This window comes from Balaenoptera borealis (genome assembly GCF_965194805.1).
Source record: "Balaenoptera borealis genome assembly, chromosome: 2".
Taxonomy (NCBI): domain Eukaryota; kingdom Metazoa; phylum Chordata; class Mammalia; order Artiodactyla; family Balaenopteridae; genus Balaenoptera; species Balaenoptera borealis.
The window spans coordinates 12577548-12598492 of record NC_138867.1 but is presented as its reverse complement, the minus strand read 5'-3'; the positions used below and the strand labels follow the sequence as shown (position 1 = coordinate 12598492).

General features: G+C 41.9%; 1 long non-coding RNA gene across 1 annotated transcript in view; it reads left to right on the top strand.

The window, feature by feature from the left end:
• LOC309624144 overlaps positions 1–20254 on the top strand; it is a 52336-nt gene extending 32082 nt beyond the window's left edge. The window contains exon 2 of the long non-coding RNA XR_014241787.1: positions 1028–20254. This is a non-coding gene — a long non-coding RNA (uncharacterized lncRNA). The remainder of the gene's footprint in view (positions 1–1027) is intronic.
• The last annotated feature ends 691 nt before the right edge of the window (positions 20255–20945 follow it).

The window sequence follows — 20945 nt, the reverse complement described above, 5'->3', positions numbered from 1 at the left end:
GTGGATGAGTCCATAGCCATCAGACTCCTGAGGACAGAGAGGAGTGAAGAAAGGTAGAGGGCACATCTAGTGGGCAAAGGACGACATGATGAAGTGGCTCCAGCATTTGGAAGTCCTGAATCAGCCAACACTTGGCACCTGTCTGAGCATGACCCTGTGCATGGAGCTCTAAGTGACGAGACATAGTTGGAAGGATAAGACCCAGTCACTTGACAAGACAATTATGATTACAAAAGAGAATATGTGGGCCACTGGTGGGGGACCCTGATGCCCAAGGAGACGGGAGGAACCCCAAAGTGAACTAGTAGGAAGTAGGGGCACTGAGGGGGGAGGAAAAGTGGAGGCCAGACAGGCTCAGTGCCCCTGAGGCTGGGGAGATCAGGAGAGACCAGTGGGAGGAGCCATCCAGGAGGAGCAGAAGAGGAGTGGAGTGCGATTGCCCCGCCCCCTCGGGCCAGGGAGCCTGCTGAGCTCCCAGGCCGGTGCCCTGCCCTCCAAAGCCCCCTCCAGGCTGCATGGGTCCAGCGGGCATAGGAGGGAGGCCGGGGAGATCAGGAGAGGCAGGCGGGAGGGGCCCTCCCAGACTGGAGGAGCAGGAGAGGAGAGGAGGGAGTTTGCCCCCCCCCACTAGAGCCCAGGAAGGCTGCTGGGCTCCCAGGTGAGGTCCCCTGTCCTCTGAGACCAGGTGTGGGGGGCATGCCTGGGCCCCTTCTGTTCCTTGACCCTAAGCCCCTACCCCCACAGCCCCCAGGGCCTTTTCCAGCCTTGTGGGTCCTGAGCATTGGCCTTGCCCACCACCCAAACTCACCCTTGCTTAGTCCCCTACCCTCCACAGCCAAGGCCTTACCCCTCTCTTTATTTTTTCTTTTCCCTCCTCCTCTTTTTTACTATTGTGGTACTGATGTACCTTCCGGTTGTTGTCTCTATATTTTTATTTTTATATTCTTCCTAACATATCTGTTAGTTTCCTACTCTAATTTTATTTTTTACTTGTTATCGTTCTTTTTTTCTTTTCTTTCCACCCCAGGTGGCTTACGGGATCTTGATTCATGAACCTGGGGTCGGGCCGAAGCTCCTGCAGTGGGCACTCCAAGTCTGAACCACTGGACTAACAGAGAACCTCAGACCCCAAGGAATATTCATCGGAGTGAAGTCTCACGGAGTTCATCTCAGCACCAAGACCCAGCTCTACCCAAAAGCCTACAAACTTCAGTGTTGGAAGCCTCAGGCCAAACAACCAGTAAGAGAGGAACACAATCCCACTCGTAAAAATAACGGAAAAAAACAATGAGACGGCAAAAAAATATGTCACAGATGAAGGAGTAAGGCAAAAACCTACAAGACCAAATAAATGAAGAGGAAATAGGCAATCTACCTGAAAAAGAATTCAGAGTAATGATAGTAAAGATGATCCAGAATCTCGGAAATAGAATGGAGGCACAGATTGAGACAATACAAGAAATGTTTAACAAAGATCTAGAAGAACTAAAGAACAAACAAACAGAGATGAACAACACAATAACTGAAATGCAAAATACACTAGAAGGAATCAATAACAGAATAACTGAGGCAGAAGAACGAATAAGTGAGCTGGAAGGCAAAATGGTGGAAATAACTGCCAAGGAGCAGAATAAAGAAAAAAGAGTGAAAAGAATTGAAGACAATCTCAGAGACCTCTGGGACAACACTAAACGCACCAACATTTGAATTATAGGGGTCCCAGAAGAAGAAGAGAAAAAGAAAGGGTTTGAGAAAATATTTGAAGAGATTATAGTTGAAAACTTCCCTAACATGGGAAAGGAAATAGTCACCCAAGTTCAGTAAGCACAGAGAGTCCCAAACAGGATAAACTCTAGGAGAAACACACCAAGACACATAGTAATCAAACTAACAAAAATTAAATACAAAGAAAAAATATTAAAAGCAGCAAGGGAAAAACATAAAATAACACACAAAGGAATCCCCATAAGGTTATCAGCTGATTTTTCAGCAGAAACTCTGCAGGCCAGAAGGGAGTGGCAGGATAAAGTGATGAAAGAGGAAAACCTACAACCAAGATTACTCTACCCAGCAAGGATCTCATTCAGATTTGATGGAGAAGTCAAAAGCTTTTCAGACAAGCAAAAGCTAAGAGAATTCAGCACCACCAAACCAGCTTTACAACAAATGCTAAAGGAACTTCTCTAGGCGGGAAACACAAGAGGAGAAAGAGATCCACAAAAACAAACCCAAAACAATTAAGAAAACGTTAATAGGAACATACATATCGATAATAATCTTGAATGTAAATGGATTAAATGCCACAACCAAAAGACACAGACTGGCTGAATGGATACAAAAACAAGGCCCATATATATGCTGTCTATAAGAGACCCACTTCAGACCTAGGGACACATACAGACTGAAAGTGAAGGGATGGAAAAAGATATTCCATGCAAATGGAAATCAAAAGAAAGTTGGAGTAGCAATACTCATATCAGATAAAATAGACTTTAAAATAAAGACTGTTACAAGAGATAAGGAAGGACACTACATAATGATCAAGGGGTCAATCCAAGAAGAAGATATAACAATTACAAATATTTATGCACCCGACATAGGAACACCTCAATACGTAAGGCAAATGCTAACAACCATGAAAGGAGAAATTGACAGTAACACAATAATACTAGGGGACTTTAACACCCCACCTTCACCAATGGACAGATCATCCAAACATAAAATAAATAAGGAAACACAAGCTTTAAATGATACAATAGGCCAGATAGATCTAATTGATATTTACAGAACTTTCCACCCAAGAGTGGCAGCATACACTTTCTTCTCAAGTGCACATGAAACGTTCTCCAGGATAGATCACATCTTGGGTCACAAATCAAGCCTCGAAAAAGTTAAGAAAATTGAAATTGTATCAAGCATCTTTTCTGACCACAATGCTATGAGATTGGAAATCAATTACAGGAAAAAAACTATAATAAAACACAAATACATGGAGGCTAAACAGTGTGCTACTAAATAACTAAGAGATCACTGAAGAAACCAAAGAAGAAATAAAAAAATACATAGAAGCAAATGACAATGAAAACACGACGACCCAAAACCTATGGGATGCAGCAAAAGCAGTTCTAAGAGGGACGTTTATAGCAATACAATCTCACCTGAAGGAACAAGAAAAATCTCAAGTAAACAATCTAACCCCACATTTAAAACAGCTAGAGAAAGAAGGACAAAGAAAACCCAAAGTCAGTAGAAGGAAAGAAATCATAAAGATCAGAGCAGAAATAAATGAAATAGAAACAAAGAAAACAACAGCAAAGATCAATAAAACTAAAAGCTCGTTCTTGGAGAAGATAAACAAAACTGATTAACCCTTAACCAGACTCATCAAGAAAAAAAGGGAGAGGATGCAAATCAATAAAATTAGAAACGAAAAAGGAGAAATCACAACTGACACCGCAGAAATACAAAGGATTATAAGAGACTACTACAAACTAATATATGCTAATAAAATGGACAACCACGAAGAAATGGACAAATTCTTGGAAAGGCACAATTTTCCAAGACTGAACCAGGAAGAATTAGAAAATATAAACAGACTTATCACAAGTAATGAAATTGAAACCATAATTAAAATCTTCCAGCAAACAAAAGTCCAGGACCAGATGGCTCCACAGGCAAGTTCTATCAAACATTTAGAGAAGAGCTAACACCGATCCTTCTCAAATTCTTCCAAAAAATTGCAGATGGAGAAACACTCTCAAATTCATTCTACAAAGCCACCATCACTGTGACACCAAAACCAGAAAAAGGTATCACAAAAAAAGAAAATTATAGACCAGTATCACTGATGAACATAGATGCAAAAATCCTGAACAAAATACTAGCAAACAGAATCCAACAACATATTAAAAGGATTATACACCTTGATCAAGTGGGATTTATCTCAAGGATGCAAGGATTCTTTTCAATATATGCAAATCAATCAATGTGATACACCACATTAACAAATTAAGGGATAAAAACCATATGATCAACTCAATAAATGCAGAAAAAGGTTTTGACAAAATTCAACACCCATTTATGATAAAAACTCTCCAGAAAATGGGCATAGAGGGAACCTGCCCCAACATAATAAAGACCATATATGACAAACCCACAGCAAGCATCATACTCAATGGTGAAAAACTGAAAGCATTTCAGGAACAAGACAAGGATGTCCAGTCTTGCCACTCTTATTCAACATAGTTTTGGAAGTCCTAGCCACGGCAATCAGAGAAGAAAAAGAAATAAAAGGAATACAAATTGGAAATAAGACGTTAAAAGGTCACTGTTTGCCGATGACATGATACTATACATAGAAAATCCTAAAGATGCCACCAGAAAACTACTAGAAGTGATCAATGAATTTGGTAAGGCTGCAGGATAGAAAATTAATGCACAGAAATCTCTGGCATTCCTATACACCAACAATGAGAAATTAAGGAAACACTCCCATTTACCACTGCAATAAAAAGAACAAAATACCTAGGAATAAACCTGCCTAAGGAGGTGAGAGACTTGTACTCAGAAAACTATAAAACACTGATGAAAGAAATCAAAGTTGACATAAACAGATGGAGAAATATACCATGTTCTTGGATTGGAAGAATCAATATTGTGAAAATGACTATACTACCCAAAGCAATCTACAGATTCAATGCAATCCCTATCAAACTACTGATGGCATTCTTCACAGAATTAAAACAAAAAATTTTACAGTTCATATGGAAACACAAAAGACCCTGAATAGCCAAAGCAATCTTGATAAAGAAAAATGGAGTTGGAGGACAGGCTCCCCTACTTCAAACTATACCACAAAGCTACAGTAATCAAGACAGCATGGTACTGGCACAAAAACAGAAATATAGATCAATGGTACAGGATAGAATGCCTAGAGATAAACCCACGCTCATATGGTCACTTAATTTATGACAAAGGAGGCAAGAATATACAATGGAGAAAAGACAGCCTCTTCAATAAGTGGGGCTGGGAAAACTGGACAGCTACATGTAAAAGAATGAAATTAGAACACTACCTAACACCATACACAAAAATAAACTCAAAATGGATTAAAGACTTAAATTTAAGACCAGACATTATAAAACTTAGAGGAAAAACCCTCTGACATAAACCACAGCAAGATTTTTTGACCCACCTCCTAGAGTAACGGAAATAAAAACAAAAATAAATGGAACTTAAAAGCTTTTGCACAGCAAAGGAAACTATAAACAAGACAAAAAGACAACCCACAGAATGGGAGAAAATATTTGCAAATGAAACAACAAACAAAGGATTAATCTCCAAAATATACAGACAGCTCATGTAGTGCAATATCAAGAAAACAAACAATCCAGTTAAAAAATGGGCAGAAGACCTAAATAGACATTTCACCAAAGAAGACATACAGATGGCCAAGAGGCACATGAAAAGATGCTCAACATCAATAATAATTAGAGAAATGCAAATCAAAACTACAATGAGGTATCACCTCACACCGTTCAGAATGGCCATTATCAAAAAATCTAGAAACAATAAATGCTGGAAAGGGTGTGGTGTAAAGGGAACCCTCCTGCACTGTTGGTGGGAATGTAAATTGATACAGCCACTATGGAAAACAGTATGGAGGTTCCTTAAAAAACTAAAAATAGAACTACCATATGACCCAGCAATCCCACTACTTGGCATATACCCTGAGAAAACCATAATTCAGAAAGAGACATGTACCACAATGTTCATTGCAGCACTATTTACAATAGCCAGGACATGGAACCAACCTAAATATCCATCGACAGATGAATGGATAAAGAAGATGTGGCACATATTTACAATGGAATATTACTCAGCCATAAAAAGAAATGAAATTTAGTTATTTGTAGTGAGGTGGATGGACCTAGAGTCTGTCATACAGAGTGAAGTAAGTCAGAAAGAGAAAAACAAATACCATATGCTAACGCATATATATGGAATCTAAAAAAAAAAAAGGTACTGATGAACCTAGTTGCAGGGCAAGAATAAAGAGGTAAACGTAGAAAATGGACTTGAGGATATGGGGTGGGAAGGCGAAGCCGGGGTGAAGTGAGAGTAGCATCAACACATATACACTACCGAATATAAAATAGTTGGCTGGTGGGAAGCAGCAGCATAGCACAGGGAGATCGGCTTGGTGCTTTGCGATGACCTAGAGCGGTGGGATAAGGAGGAGGGGAGGGAGGTTCAAGAGGAAGGGGATATGGGGACATGTGTATGCATATGGCTGATTCGCTTTGTTGTGCAACAGAAACTAACAGAGTACTGAGAAGCAATTATACTCCAATAGAGATCTATTTTCAAAAAAAAAGAATTTGTGTTCAATTGTGTAGCAGACACAATCAATGCCTAAGGAACTCAAAACAGTAAGAATCCCCTTTGCAGTGGTGTGATAAGGGAAGAATCCCTAGGTCAGAATTTTATTGCTTTTGGTCAAAGGTCAAGACTCAAAGAACAAAGAATAAATACAATGTGATCTTTTAATAAATTATAGAGATACAACTATGCACGTGGAATAAAGCAAAACTGGGCTTCCTAGCATAGACTAGGTTGATCTCCGACCTGGGACACTGTGAGCAGGTCAGATGTGTCTGGATGACACGTCTCCTTGGCTTTGAACAGCTGTCCTGTCTCATGTTGCAGTATCCTTTACAGCAAGAGCTAGCAGCCAGCATCTCACCACGTGGGAGGAGACGTTACCCCCACCTCCCTTCCATCCTGCTCCATGGTGCACAGATTCCTTCCCAAAGGAGAGACTCAAGAAGATACCTCCCAATCTCTTAATTTATCACTTCCCCCTACCTTTCCCCTTTGGTAAACATAAGTTAGATTTTGAGATTTGTGAGTCTGTTTCAGTTTTGTTAAAAAGTTCATTTGTATCACTTTTAAATTAGATTCCACATATAAGTGATATCATATATCAACTATACTCCAATACAAATTTAAAAAAAGAAAAAAAGAAGGAGATACCTCCCACCTGCAGAAGGAAGCCCTGGTTTGTGTCCTTTCAGCAAGACTCTCTTCTCTGCTCAGCTTCTCCCGGCTCTTCACAACCTCAGGGAAGCAAGGAAAGGAGCTAATACGTATTGCCTGAAATACTATGTTATCTGGATTTTTACAAAATGGTGGGACTGGAAACCATTTAGAAGCCATGGTGTTTTGTTCATTCACTTCCCTCCGTCCCATTCCCCACCTTGGTGACACCTTCCCGTGTCATTGGTCTTCTTTCCTTCCTGTCTTCTGCACTCTCTCCTACATTATCTAATTGGTGTCCCTGTATATTTATCCTTCCTGAGATAGAAGCCAATGGGAAGGTGAAGGTGAGACCATACTGAACTACAGGGGAGCAGTAAGTCACACATAACTGGATCTCCCCAATCCAGAATCTAAAAACTACCCCGGACAGAATATGTCCAGATTAGTTTACCCTGGAGTCCTACAGAAATAATGAAGCTTTAACATGATGTGTTCTGCCTTTATTGGTATTCATCTGCATTGGAAGATGCTGGCCTTATGTTATTTAATTTCCCTTTAATAAATAAAGATCCATGTGTTAGCTGTTTTAAGATTTGGTAGTAGGAAAGTTTGTCTCTGCTGACAGATGGTTGTGCTTCCTTTTAGGAGCTAATGCAAAGTAGGGAACTCGCTGTGTTTCTTTTTATTCCATGGAAGATGAGATGCTCAGAATTAAGTTATGTGCCTATTTGCATCAGTTTTACAATAATCTACTCCCCTTTGTTACGTGGCTCTTATTCTTTTATTGTTATTTTAAAAGTTTTTACTTCTCTATTTCCCCTAAGTTTCCTCAAGTTCTTTTCTGAAGAAGGTTGGGGATAGATGGCTGATTAGATGGATGGATGGATGGATGGATGGATGGATGGATAGATGGATGGGTGGATGGATAAGTCAGTGGTTATATGATACATAGATAAATAGATGGATAGACAGACAAACCAGTTGGACTGAATTGTGAGTAAGGGAAAGGTAGACTCCAGTACAGTTCCTTCCCATTCTGATCTTCCTTTTATGCCATGGACTTACCTTCTCTTTCAAGGATCCAATGCTCTCTATTTTTATCAAAATTTTCATGAGAGTCTGTGTAGCACAGTAACTAAGAGTATGGTTCTGGAGTCAGAGTCAGGTGCAAACTCCAAATAGCTACTATATCTGTGTAAATATAAGAAGCTTATCCTCAGTTTCCTCATCTATAAAATGGGGATAATAGCATTTCCTACATCATACAGTTGTTCGGAGGTTTCAGTTGGATAATACATGTAAACTGCCGACTATGGTCTATATACCACATCATAAAGGCTCAGTGAACATTGGTCATTATTATTCCTCAGTTATGTGACCGCTTTTTCATCTTCTTTGATGCTTCCCTCTCCATGTACTCTTCATCATATGTTTGGACTATTACAGTAGCCTTCTAACTTGTCTTGGAATTAAGAATCTTACAGCTGAAAAGGATTACTTAACTCAAGGCCCCAATTTTATTACTATAACCTAGAAAACCTTGACAAGAGAAATGTCATGCCTGTGTGACACAGTCACACAACATGGATTTCAGCAGATGGGGACACTTAGCCATGTCTAGGTATAACTGGTGAACCATTGGGTACCTTAAAAGAACCACCTGGGAAGAGAACTCAGCTGTGCCCACTGCTAGGGTGTTTCTCCATACAGGTGGGGTGGCCTGTTGGTACAGCCTATCTGAGGAGCCTCCGGTGTCAGGACTCATCCACAGGGGAGAGGGATCCAGGTATGAGGAGCTCGGACCAGGAACAAAACTATAGGCAGAGAACAAAAATTCGAAAGAGAGAATGGGCTTCAGTCCAGCCTCCTGTGTGAAAGTCTGGATCCCAAGAAGAGCGACAACCACAAGTGAAAACTGTTGGGATTCAAGTCATTTGTAGGTGTGAGACCCCTTCATGCCATGGGGAGGGTGGTCATCTCTCCCCATTCTCCTACAGCCCACAGCTTGGCTTCTGTCTCCTGAGGGCTCGGGCTGGTTCTCAAGGGGTAGCGCTTCAGGAGGGACCATGGCAGCAGGTGGGGCGCACTGGACCTAGTGGGAGGGGCACACATCTGTGACAGGCTTTGGAACTCCTCCAAGTACTTGGGGCAGAGGGTCACTTTGCAAGACCTTGAGCCCCTGTGTGATCCTGGTGAGTTAACAAGCTGGTGAGAGTCGCATGTTCATGATAATGGGATGGTCATTTATCTCTGCAGGTGCCTGAGGGCAGGGACATCTGGGGGAGAGTCACAAGGAAACAGAATGGTGGGGGGGGGGGTCTGTCTCAGGGAATGGCTCTTGCTCTTTTCCACACTTTAGCGTCGTCCAGCCATTGCTCCTTGGACCCCAGCCCAGTGATCTTCCTGGAGCACAGGCTGGGCCATGCCACTCCTTCTCAAAAACTTTCGATTCACCCCCTGCCCTTTAGAATGCTCTTCACACTCCTTGGCGTGACCTTAAAGATCCACCTTGGCATTGTCCCAAACCTCAGAATCTCCTGGAGCCTTTTTGTCAAGTCCACATTTTGGAGCGTGCCCCAAGCAGAATGTCTGAGTGTATCCTGGCGGCTCCACAGTTCCAAGGCCTTATATCCATCCATACCTGGCGTAGGATCCAGGCAGGAAGGCCCCTGAAATGCCAGGACCCATTCAGGCCAGGGCCTTGGCCACCTGTGCCTATGGGGCTGGTGGGGTGCAGCCAGAGAGCACCCACGGTCCCAGAGTCTTCCACCAAATCTGTGCTCGCCACAGAGCCTTTGCTCTTGATGGTCTGAGGTGACCACCCCCCGTCACCAACTCTACACCAGCTTTCTCATCACTCTGTTCAGAATCATTTCCCCTTATAATCCAATGAGACATTTAAATGCTGGTCTTTCCCACTAGCTCCTTGAGAGCTGAGACTAGCTCAGGCTTCCTTTGTGTCCTTCACTGTATCTGGTGCACTGCTTCACAGATTTAGTAAATGTTCAAAAAAAAAAAATGCCTGTTGAAATAATGAGTTGCACAATCTAATTTTCGTCATTTATTTTTAAGTAGGCATGTTCGTCAAGCTATTGCCTCCCACAAGATGATTTAAACCTTTTCTCCAATTATGCAACTGAATGTTCTAAAGAGGTTTCCCACATATGCGGGCGCCGAGGAGTTTTAGGAGCCTTGGATGCCCTTCCCAGATCTGCGGAACCACATCAGTGTGGAGACCCTGTGTGCAAGCCACATTCCTTTCCTAATGTTCCCCTTGACAAAGAAAGAAAAGAGCAAAGTAAAATCTACTAGACCAAGACTTTTTGGTGGACAGTTGGAACCCAGTTCAACCACTCTGCTTTTCTAAGCATTTCTCTTTTCCTTGCTCCTGATTATGGCTTCCAAACCAACAGCAAAAAATATAGGATGTGGGAAAACTTGAGTAAGAGAGCAAAACAGTCTTTGGGGGGAAAACATTTGTTGTTGTGTCATTGTTGTTGTCATCTTCTTTTGCTCTGTTCAATTTCAAGACTTATCAGGCATTAGCTAAACTGATCAATAGATATTTGTTGAGCCCTATTCTGTGATAGGTATTGTGCCTCTAATTATTTTATGCTGTGAATTATAATTTCCACTTCAGTGGTATTTCTTTCTTTAACGAAAACACTTGTGTTTTTTGAAAAAAAATGTCTTCAAGACTAATGAGGAATCAACTTACTTAGGTGAGATTTTATTCTGTGATGGATTCTGCAGGAGCTCACCAGCATCCATTTTTCTCTTCTTCAGAGGCCCACAGACTACAATTCCCAGACTTCCTTGCACTTAGATGGGGCCATGTGACCATATTCTGTCCAATGGGATATGTACACCCCTGTTTGTGGACCTCTATTCTTCATTCCCCATCCACATCAGCCTTGGTGGCAACATGTCCGAGATGGTAAAGGTACAAGATGGAACAGACCTACCGAATCTGAAATAGACCAGGATGTGAGTGAAATACACTTTTACTTTTGTTAAGCCCCTGAAACTCAAGGCTCTATTTGTTAGCACAACCTTTTGACTAATATGTATATTTTCTTCAACTTAGTGTTGTTTTTTGGTTTATTTGGTTGGTTGGTTGGCTTAAATTCTTTCTGAAGGACCGTGTCCTTTTTCTCCATTTCATGAATCTGGCTCACTGAATCATCTTGAGAAGAAATACACGTGCCCTAGACACCGAATCTCTTGCCCAACTTTTTACTGGCTTTCTATGATCTGACCCTAGGTAGTTTCCTTGCTAGTCTACTGGCCCCTAACCTCACAAGACATTTTAATGGCTTTATTTCTCATATCTTTCTCTAGGAATTTTATCAAGACGTTATTTCAGCTTTTCAAGACTGGCTTATTCTAAAATGTGCTAATGAAATGACACTAGCCCTACCCCCTACTGGAGCAGTCATTGTAACGAAACTCCTTGAAAGAGTTGTATAGTCTGGTTTTCTCCACTTGCTCGCCTCTCATTCTCTCCCGAGCCTGCAGCAGGCTGGCCTTCCTCCCCACCACCCCATGGCTCCCTACTGCTAGTCTTTAAAAAAAAAAAAAATTATTTATTTATTTATTTATTTGGCTGTGTTGGGTCTTAGTTGTGGCATGCGGGATCTTTTAGTTGTGGCATGCGGGCTCTTTAGTTGCAGCAAGTGAGCTCTAGTTCCTTGACCAGGGATCAAACCCAGGCCTCCTGCAGGGGGAGCGTGGAGCCTTAGCCACTGGACCACCCAGGGAAGTCCCTCCCTACTGCTAGTCTTAATCGTCAATGTAACAGATGAGATCTGGCCCATGTTTCTCTTCAGCCTCATCTTTACTGTCTCCCCATCACACTGAGCTATTGATACTGTGCTCTTGTCCTTTGCATGTGCATTTCCCTTTCCCTAGAGATGCTTCCCTCATCCCCCAAAGTGTGTGCAATAAGTCTCTTAGATGTCCCCAAAGAGCCCTGTATTTAACTCTATCCTATTCCCATCACAGTGTATTATAATTTCCTGTGCAATTGTATGTATCTCCCAACTGGACCATGTATTTGTGGTGGGCTCTGTGTTGCATCATCTAGACCTCCCTTCAATGAAAGATGTGTTGCTCTAGCTGCTGGGAACACAGCCTGCAGCTGTCACCCTCTTCAGGGAGTATCTCTGTTGTAGAAAGCAGTCTTGCCCAAGGTCATGTCCATTCTCGTGGCAGCCTATGTCCAGATCAACTCAGGGGTCTAAGGGCCTGGCCATCTCAGCCAAACTCAGGACAACTCTGGTGGGCTATTCTAGCTCCTTGAAGTTGGCTGAGACTATCATTGGGCCTGCCTTGCAGCTGACAAATATCTGGCAGTCCTTCATGTAACTAAAAGATGTATGGGGCCATTCACTCAGATGTAAAATGTCACTCTCTCTGGAAATAAGACATGAAGGTAGAAGTGAAGACACTAGTTGTGTTGCAATAACCATCATGTGATCCTCAAATTAGGTTAAATTAAGTCTGTATTAAGCAATGCCCCTGTGAGATAATACAAATCTCTTCTCCCATCTTGCAGCAGGCTGGTTTCAGAGCAAGGTAAGAGTTTCTGCTCCAAGTATTATATTTTGGCATGTGTCTCTGCAACCGGTCTAGGGCCAGCTAACATCCACTTTACTTAAATATTTTAACAGAAATTGGTAAACTTTATGTTGCAAAGATATGCAGGTGAGGATTGTACTCAGAGCACTAAAATCTCATGAAATCACAGGTGTTGGCGTATTAAGAGTGATCATTTGATTTGAATTTGGTTCTTTTAAAAAAGTAACAAGTTCCAAGACCAAATGAAAACAAAGAATGAATATCTGAAAACTGGCAAACAAGGTAGAGTCACAGATGTAGAAAACAAACTTATGGGGCTTCCCTGGTGGCGCAGTGGTTAAGAATCCGCCTGCCAATGTAGGGGACACGGGTTCGAGCCCTGGTCTGGGAAGATCCCACATGCCACGGAGCAACTAAGCCCATGCGCCACAACTACTGAGCCTGTGCTCTAGAGCCCACGAGCCACAACTGCTGAGCCCGTGTGCCACAACTACTGAGCCTTCACGCCTAGAGCCCGTGCTCTGCAACAAGAGAAGCCACTGCAATGAGAAGCCCGCACACCACAACGAAGAGTAGCCCCAGCTCGCCACAACTAGAGAAAGCCCGAGTGCAGCAGTAAAGACCCAACGGAGCCAAAAATAACTAAATAAATAAATTTATAAAAAAAACAAAGAACAAACTTATGGTTACCAAGGGTGAAGGGGGTGGGGGGAGGGATAAATTGGGAGATTGGGATTGACATATACACACTACTATATATAAAATAGATAACTAATAAGGACCTACTGTATAGCACAGGGAACTCTATTCAATACTCTGTAATGACCTATATGGGAAAAGAATCTAAAAAAAGAGTAGATATGTGTATATGTATAACTGATTCACTTTGCTGTACAGCAGAAAATAACACAACATTGTAAATCAACTATACTCCAATAAAAATTAATTTTTAGAAAAGTAGCAAGCTTCAAGACCAAATGAAAACGAAGAATGACTATCTGAAAACTGGAAAGTAAAGTAAGTCTAAGGGCTGAAAAGAGCTGACTGCACTGGGGTTGGGTTTCATCTTCCTTAGAGTTCTATCATTGGAGAGACACATTCTGAGAATTTCCTGTCTGAAGTAGATACTTTAGGTGGCAATATGTTTGATCATTGTTGAAATTTAAAAAATGATAGAAATGCAGGACTTTCAAGAAAAATTGATTACAATCTAATGGGTGTGGTAGAGGCCCATTTATCTCTTACTGATCACAGTTGCTTGGTGATCTTGTCACAGACATAGGAAAACGTTTCACTTCCATTGTAGGGCATAAAATGGGACCTGCCTTGTGTCCTGCTTCCCAGAAAGTCCATATAAAAGCAGAAAGATATTCCTCCCAAGCTAAGCTTCTGAATAAAACTTGGCTAGTGCTTTCCTCTGGCCGTAACCATGTCTCATATTTCTAAGAGTGTCACTTTCTTAGTTACATCCCTAGAGGCTTTTAATATGAATCCTTCCAGGTCAAGGACCAGTTCTGCATTCCCACACTCATTCACTCCCTCATTCCACTGCTATTCACCATCTACTGTGTTATGTTGTGTGCAATCTACATAGGATGAAAAAAAAGACAGAGAGAAAAGATTATCTTCCACACTCATTCATTCATTCAACTGATATGAGCATCACCTTTGTTGTGTGCAACATGTATGGGATGCAAAAAAAAAAAAGATCATTCATGGATCTTGATTTGAATGAGATGAGAGTCTAGCAGAGGGAAAAAATATATGTACTAACCAATAATAGGCTATAAGTGGTGACTGACACAGGATAAGCAGTTTGGAGGAAACAGCGTCTGTCTGGCCAGCAGAGAGGATACCATCTAGATGGTGGCTCCTCTTCTCTTGAGCAGGTGGATGGGGGCGTGGCCAGATCATACCTGGTGAAGGAGTCTCCCCAATACTTGGGGAATCACCTTCTCTCAGAAGGGTGACAGTTGACTTTCTCCTCAAAGCACGTGCTCTTGACATCACACTTCCCACAAACCTTTTTTCTTTCAAACCTAATAGCTAAGTAACTTCCTGATACAGGTAACACCACGGGCAAACTGTTTGCCAGTCACAGAGGAGACAGTATTAGGTAGAGAGTGAATAAGATGGGGTTTTTCAGTTAGACAGATCTGGCTTCCGATTTTATGTTTGCCACCTTCTAGCTTCTAGGCCCTTGAGTAAATAACTTTTCTAAGCCTCAGTTTCCTCATCTGTAAAAGGGCTCAATAACCCAGTGCCACAGCCCAGGAGGGTTATATGGAAAGCATGTAGCATCCAGCTTGGCACATCTGTATGGAGACATTATTTCTCCCATACTTTCTTTAAACAAAAAAAACCCCCCAACTCAGTTAAGAGATTTAATACTGATTGGAGACAGCTTAAAAGACGAAGGGAAATTTTCCAAAAAGCCCTTTATGGAAGACCTAGTTCTTCCCGATGGGTTTGAAGGATCTCAGAGTCTTCGCTCTACCTTGGCTAATATTTAGCCTACGATTTCTTAGTTATTTAAATAACTCTGCCTTAGACTGTTCTTTACACAACAAAAAGCATGATGCAGTTACCTGCACTTTGGTAACCTTAAGGTCTGAGGAAGTCTTAAATGAGATATTAAGTCCTGGAATTAAGTATGTATAGAAGTAGGGTTGATACACACAAATGTCTGGATGGTACTGTTTGGGGGCTGCATTTCTTGAGGATGCCTTGGGAAAATGCTGCCTCTGGCCACCTGGCACTGGGCTTGTCCCCAGTACTATGGTCTGAGCCCTTCCTGGCTGGGGGAACACACAGGGATGGGGTTCATGTGTAGCAGTTGCTGTGAACTGGCTGGTGAACCTACAGGCTGGCAGGTGCCAGGTTGGCCCCTGGAAATACCCACCCTTGGTTTTCAGTGCTGGGAGGGTTGGGGGGTGGGAGTGGAAGAGGAGTAGCACTGGGGGGGGGTGCAGGTGGAGGCAGCAGCCCCTGCCAACCAGTATGGAAGTATGTCCTTGTTTTTTTTTTAATTTTTATTGGAGTATAGTTGATTTAAAATGTTGTGTTAGTTTCAGGTGTACAGCAAAGTGAATCAATTATACATATACATATATCCACTCTTTTTTAGATTCTTTACCTATATAGGTTATTACAGAGTATTGAGTATTCTGAGTTCAGTACTCTACTGAGTTCCCTGTGCTATACAGTAGGTCCTTATTAGTTATCTATTTTATATATAGTATCCTTTTTTTAACAGTAGATATAACATCAGTAGAGCCTACTTTTCATATATCAGCCCTGTATAGGACACCTGCCAGGACTCTTCCTTGCTAAATGTCCTTTATGCTTTTGCAAATTACTACTGTCTAGACACCCAGCTTTGGCCTTCACCCTTCACAGTGCACACAAGCCCATGGCCATGCCTTCAGGGATGCCTCCAAAAGAGGAATTCTCAGAATTTGATTTTTATCTCCATCCAGTGGAGAGGCTCATCTCCATTTTAGTGAGCCTCTTTCACCTTAAGATGTTCTTCAGCCTGCATATTAGACTCTGTTATCACAATCGCCTTCATGTGTTTGTTTAACTGTACTTCCTTTTTTTTTTTTTGGCTGCTTCGCAGGGCTTGTGGGATCTTAGTTCCTCGACCAGGGATTCAACCTGGGCCCCTGGCAGTGAACGTTCTAACCACTGAGTTCTAACCACTGGACCACCAGGGAATTCCCTTTAACTGTGTTTCCTTAGAGGAGATGTCAAGATATGTTAGTGCTAGAATTCCACCTGTGGTAGTAGAGGAAAGTTTTGTGTGTTAGTTTTTTTTTTTTTTAAATGAAAATTTTTTTATTTTCAAGAGACATTAATAAAATGAAGAAATAATTCAAACAAGGAAAAATATTTGCAAATATTATATCTGAAAAAGGATGTGCATACAAAATATATTTTTTAAACCTAAGAACTCAATAATAAGAGGAAACACTCCCCCCTCCAAATGTGCAGTGCAAAGGATTTTAATAGACAGTTCACCAAAGAAGACATACAAGTGACCAATAAGCACAGAAAACATACTCAATTAGTCACTAGGGAAAAGAAAATCAAAACTCCATAGAGATATCATTACACACTAAGAAGGATATTTTTATTTACTTTATTTTTTATCATTATAATTTTTTATTATGGTAATAACCATATAACATGATATATACCCTCTTCACAGAGGTTTAAGTATGCAGTATAATATTATTAACTGCAGGCACAATGTCATACACAAGTTCTCTAGAACTTTTTCACTCTATACCCACTGAGAAGAGGGATATTTTTAAAAAGACTAACAATACCAACTGTTATTGAGTATGTGAAGAAACAATCATACATTTATGTTGGGTGTGTAAAATGTGTATAGCTACTTTGCAAAACAGTTTTAGTAGTTACTTTTTTTTTTTTTTTTATTCAATAGAAAGTCACAAAAATTATAATCATCCTCATCAGTTCACTCAGTCCCATGTAATTAATTTTTTTTTCATCTTGATCTTTTGTTAGCAGTTTTAAGAGTTCATCAGTTTTCCATTAGAGTTCTGAAAATGCTTATTCATTCAGTTCAGCAGTATAAGTCAGTTACCAGAAACCTGTACTTGTCAGAGTCTTTTCCATGAATTCCTTGAAGATGAAACCCTTTTATAGGAACATTTTTGCAAAAGCATCAGAGTACACCCAGAACTGTCTGTAAATGACAAAAGACTTAAAAATGACCATGGTTAAAGATTTGATGAAAGTTCATAATAATGCAATTGACAAGGAAGTTTAGTTATTTCTGAGATACACATTTTAAAGTAATAACTAGAATTATGACTTATAACATTATACCAGAACATATAAGATTTTTAGAAATTTCATGTAATGTCTGAAACATTTATATAGTTTTTGTTTTAACCTGATTTCCCTTGCTTCTTTTTAGAAGTTATTTTTTTAAGGACCCGCCCTCTCTCCCAGCCCTGAGTCAAAATAAAGAGCGTCAGGCTGAGCCCCTCAGGCATGAGGTCATTTCCAGTTTTAATCCTGGAGAGCGCGAGCCGGACCCCCATCCATGCCAACCTCCAAGCCTGACCCTTTGCCCTAGTGGCCCACTTCAGGGACCATAGCACTTGTCACGTGAAGGCTTTTGAGGAGCTGCAGAAACTGGTAAGAGAAAGCTGTCGACAGCAGCTTGGAGGTGATTTTTCTTTTCTGATGCTCCTATGACACCCTTTTCTCCCTACCACATGCTTGTTCTCTTCACCCAGAGCGCTCCGCGCGTCGGTATCAGATATCTGCCAAGGGCACTGCTACTCTGTCCGGCCGTGAAAGTGCACTCCCAATTTTGAACAGTTTATATACTTTAAAAGCTCATTCTCCTTTCCCTAGGCCTTACAGGGGGGAGATGGGGGTGTGTGGCTAAAAGAAGTCCCACTTTTTGCTTCCTCGTCCAGCCCCGGGAGCCCACGCAGCTGGCTGTTGGAAAGTTTTGACTACGATTGACTACAGTTCGAAGGGAGCTCTTAGCTGGGACGGTGGACCACGCGGTGAAGGCCAGCGCTGGGGGGAGAAACCACAGAGAGCTAATGGCCCATTGTCGGTGCCTGTCGCTTGGTCTCCTCGGGGGCCAGGCCCTATCTAGACAGAGTCCCGGCTCTTGGCCAGCAGCCCCGCAGCTGCCCGTTAGCCACTGGCAGGCCCTCCTGGGGACACAGGCGCTTCTGTGTCCCCTCCCACCCTCCTCTGCCACGGGGCCAAGAGACTGACCCGGAATCTGCAGCAGCTTTCAACTCGAGCCTTTTGTGACTGAACAATGTCTAACTATGGCCCTGGAGGGCCCCAGAGGCAGCTCCTTTCACAGTGGGATTTCCTTCCGTGTGGGTTTTCCCAGCTGTCTTTGTCTGGGGTCGTGTCTAACAGATGTCGGTGGCCTTGGAGAGCCTTCTGAAAAACCAGTGACAACGAGACCTGGGGCCCCTTCCGGGAAGACTGCGGCCAAGGCCCTTCCGGGGTCAGCTGAGGCCCGAAAAACATGGGCAAATCACAGGATGCCCCCAGCCTCTGCTCCCACATCCATATCCTTCCTGCTAAGGGTAGCAGAGCACTTTCAGGGAGATTTAGCAGATGGCTTCTGGTGCAGTCGGATGGAGATAAAAATCAAATTCCGAAAATTCCTCTTTTGGAGGCCTCCTGTCAACTTATAAAGAACTCCTCAAGCATGTGAAATATGAAACTGCAGGGTCAGATGATTGTTTTTTTAACCAACATGATAAACCTGATATATTCAAATCAGAGTCATCGTTCAGAAGTGTTGCCCAGGAATCAGTGAACTCACTTCGACTGTGGTTTCAGTGCTTCACACATAATTGGAACTCCTCCTTTGGAATTATTTTCCCAATGAATCAGTTTGATAATTAATAGTGAAAACATTGTAAACAACCCAAAATAATAATAGGGAATGAGTAAGTAAAGAATCTCATATGGTCATTAAAATATTGTTCATATAGACCATGGGACTCTGCTTATGGTAATACATGAAGTGAGAAAGGAATATATGAATATATATTAATGAGTTCAAGTTTATAAAAAAAGAAAAGTAGATACAAGAAAAGACAGGAAGAAAATCCCCCCAAAAGCTGAAAGTAGTTGTATTAAGCCAGTGGAATTATAGGTGATTAATTTACTTTTTTTAGTTTCCAGCAGTGTGATTATGTGCCTATGTAATAAAAAAAAAGTGTGATTTTTAAAAAGTCCTATGAAAATTATAGCCTGAGAAAGATTAGTTTAATAGGCTTAGGAGAAAATTAGTCTTATTAATTTATAATCGCAACTTACTTTGGGTAAAAATTGCTATTACGCAGTTAATCACCTCTTCTCTGTCTTTTTGGCTATTTCTAAAATTCACATCTATTCTAAAAAGTAGTAAAATTTGCCACCACTGAATATTTCCATGAGAGCGCGGATTTTTGCCCTTTTTGTTCGGTGACATATTCCCAGGTCCTGGCATGGAGGTTGTCATAGTAGGACTTGGTAAGTATTTATTTGCTGAATGAATGAACAGACTGTAGGTTGTAAAATGAACTGGAACATAGGACAGAGAATGGAGCTGTAGAATGAAAAGGAAAATCAAAGACAAGAATTGCAGGAAATACTTTGCAGAAGATAGCTAGACACATGCTGCAGGACTTGCCCAGACCCCTTGGGTCCCCGCCATGTCCCTGCTTGTTCTCCCAGCTCCAACGCACTTTTGTTTCTCAAAGCTCAACACCTGCCACTCTTCTCAGAGAACAGCCCAAGGGCTGCTGGAGCTGATTTGCCTGTCAACGAAGAGAACAGGCAGTGCCAGGAAATTCTTTCCCCCAGGAAGCCCCTTGCCCTTGACAATGGGTGCCCCCTGACTCCCCATTCCCCTGTGGATTTGGCTGAAGCTGCCCTCCCTGTGACTTTGCTGAAAAATCAGACCCTTCCTTGTCTCAGAAACATGACCCAAGACAACACTAATTCAGCAACAGCAAGAAAACCTCACATTCATGAGCTGCTTATTATGTACCAGGCACAGTTGTAATGTGTGCGTGCATTATCTCATTGAAATAGGGGCTCTTACTATTCCCATTTTCACTTGAGGAAACGGAAACACAGAGTGGCTAAATAGCTCACCTCTGTGTTTGAAGATTTCGTCCCACCCTGACATTTCCGACCGTCCTCCATGAAGGGCCTGGAGTTCCTCTTGCTGGCCTTTCTCCTGGTGTAAAGACCGACCTGTAAGAAAGTAGCAAAGACCAGCCCAGGGAGTGAAAACGTTAGGAGCCACATGGAGGGCATGGACGGATGGGTTGCCCCAGCTCCGTGTGGATGGAGTAAAAACAGAATCAGAAGGGTCACCAAGGAAGCCCTCACATTTGTGAACGTGATCAGAAGAGGCAACATTTGAGAGCCTGTTCGAGGTCTGGCTGCCAAGGGCATGCTGACTAGATGTTGAAGACCAGGGTCCTGCAGACGCTTTACTCAGGTCTTTGTGGACAGCCCTTGGTCTAGCACCGAGAGATATCTCTTTTGGTCTTTAAGGAGCTGAACCTGAAGTGAACATGTGACATGACCTCCTCTGGTAAGGTCATTTTGACTGTGGAAGTGGGAATATTTATTGAAGTGCAGAGTTATGTTAAAACATTCTTTTGGTTTAGCATGGGGATTATGCCCAGTCACTTTTTGTTGGGTTAATGAGTGGATGAATGGGTGAATGGAATGTCTCCATAATGAGAATGACGTTCCTGAATGTTCAACCCAAGTCAACACACGTTGACCACACCTATGGTGAGGGA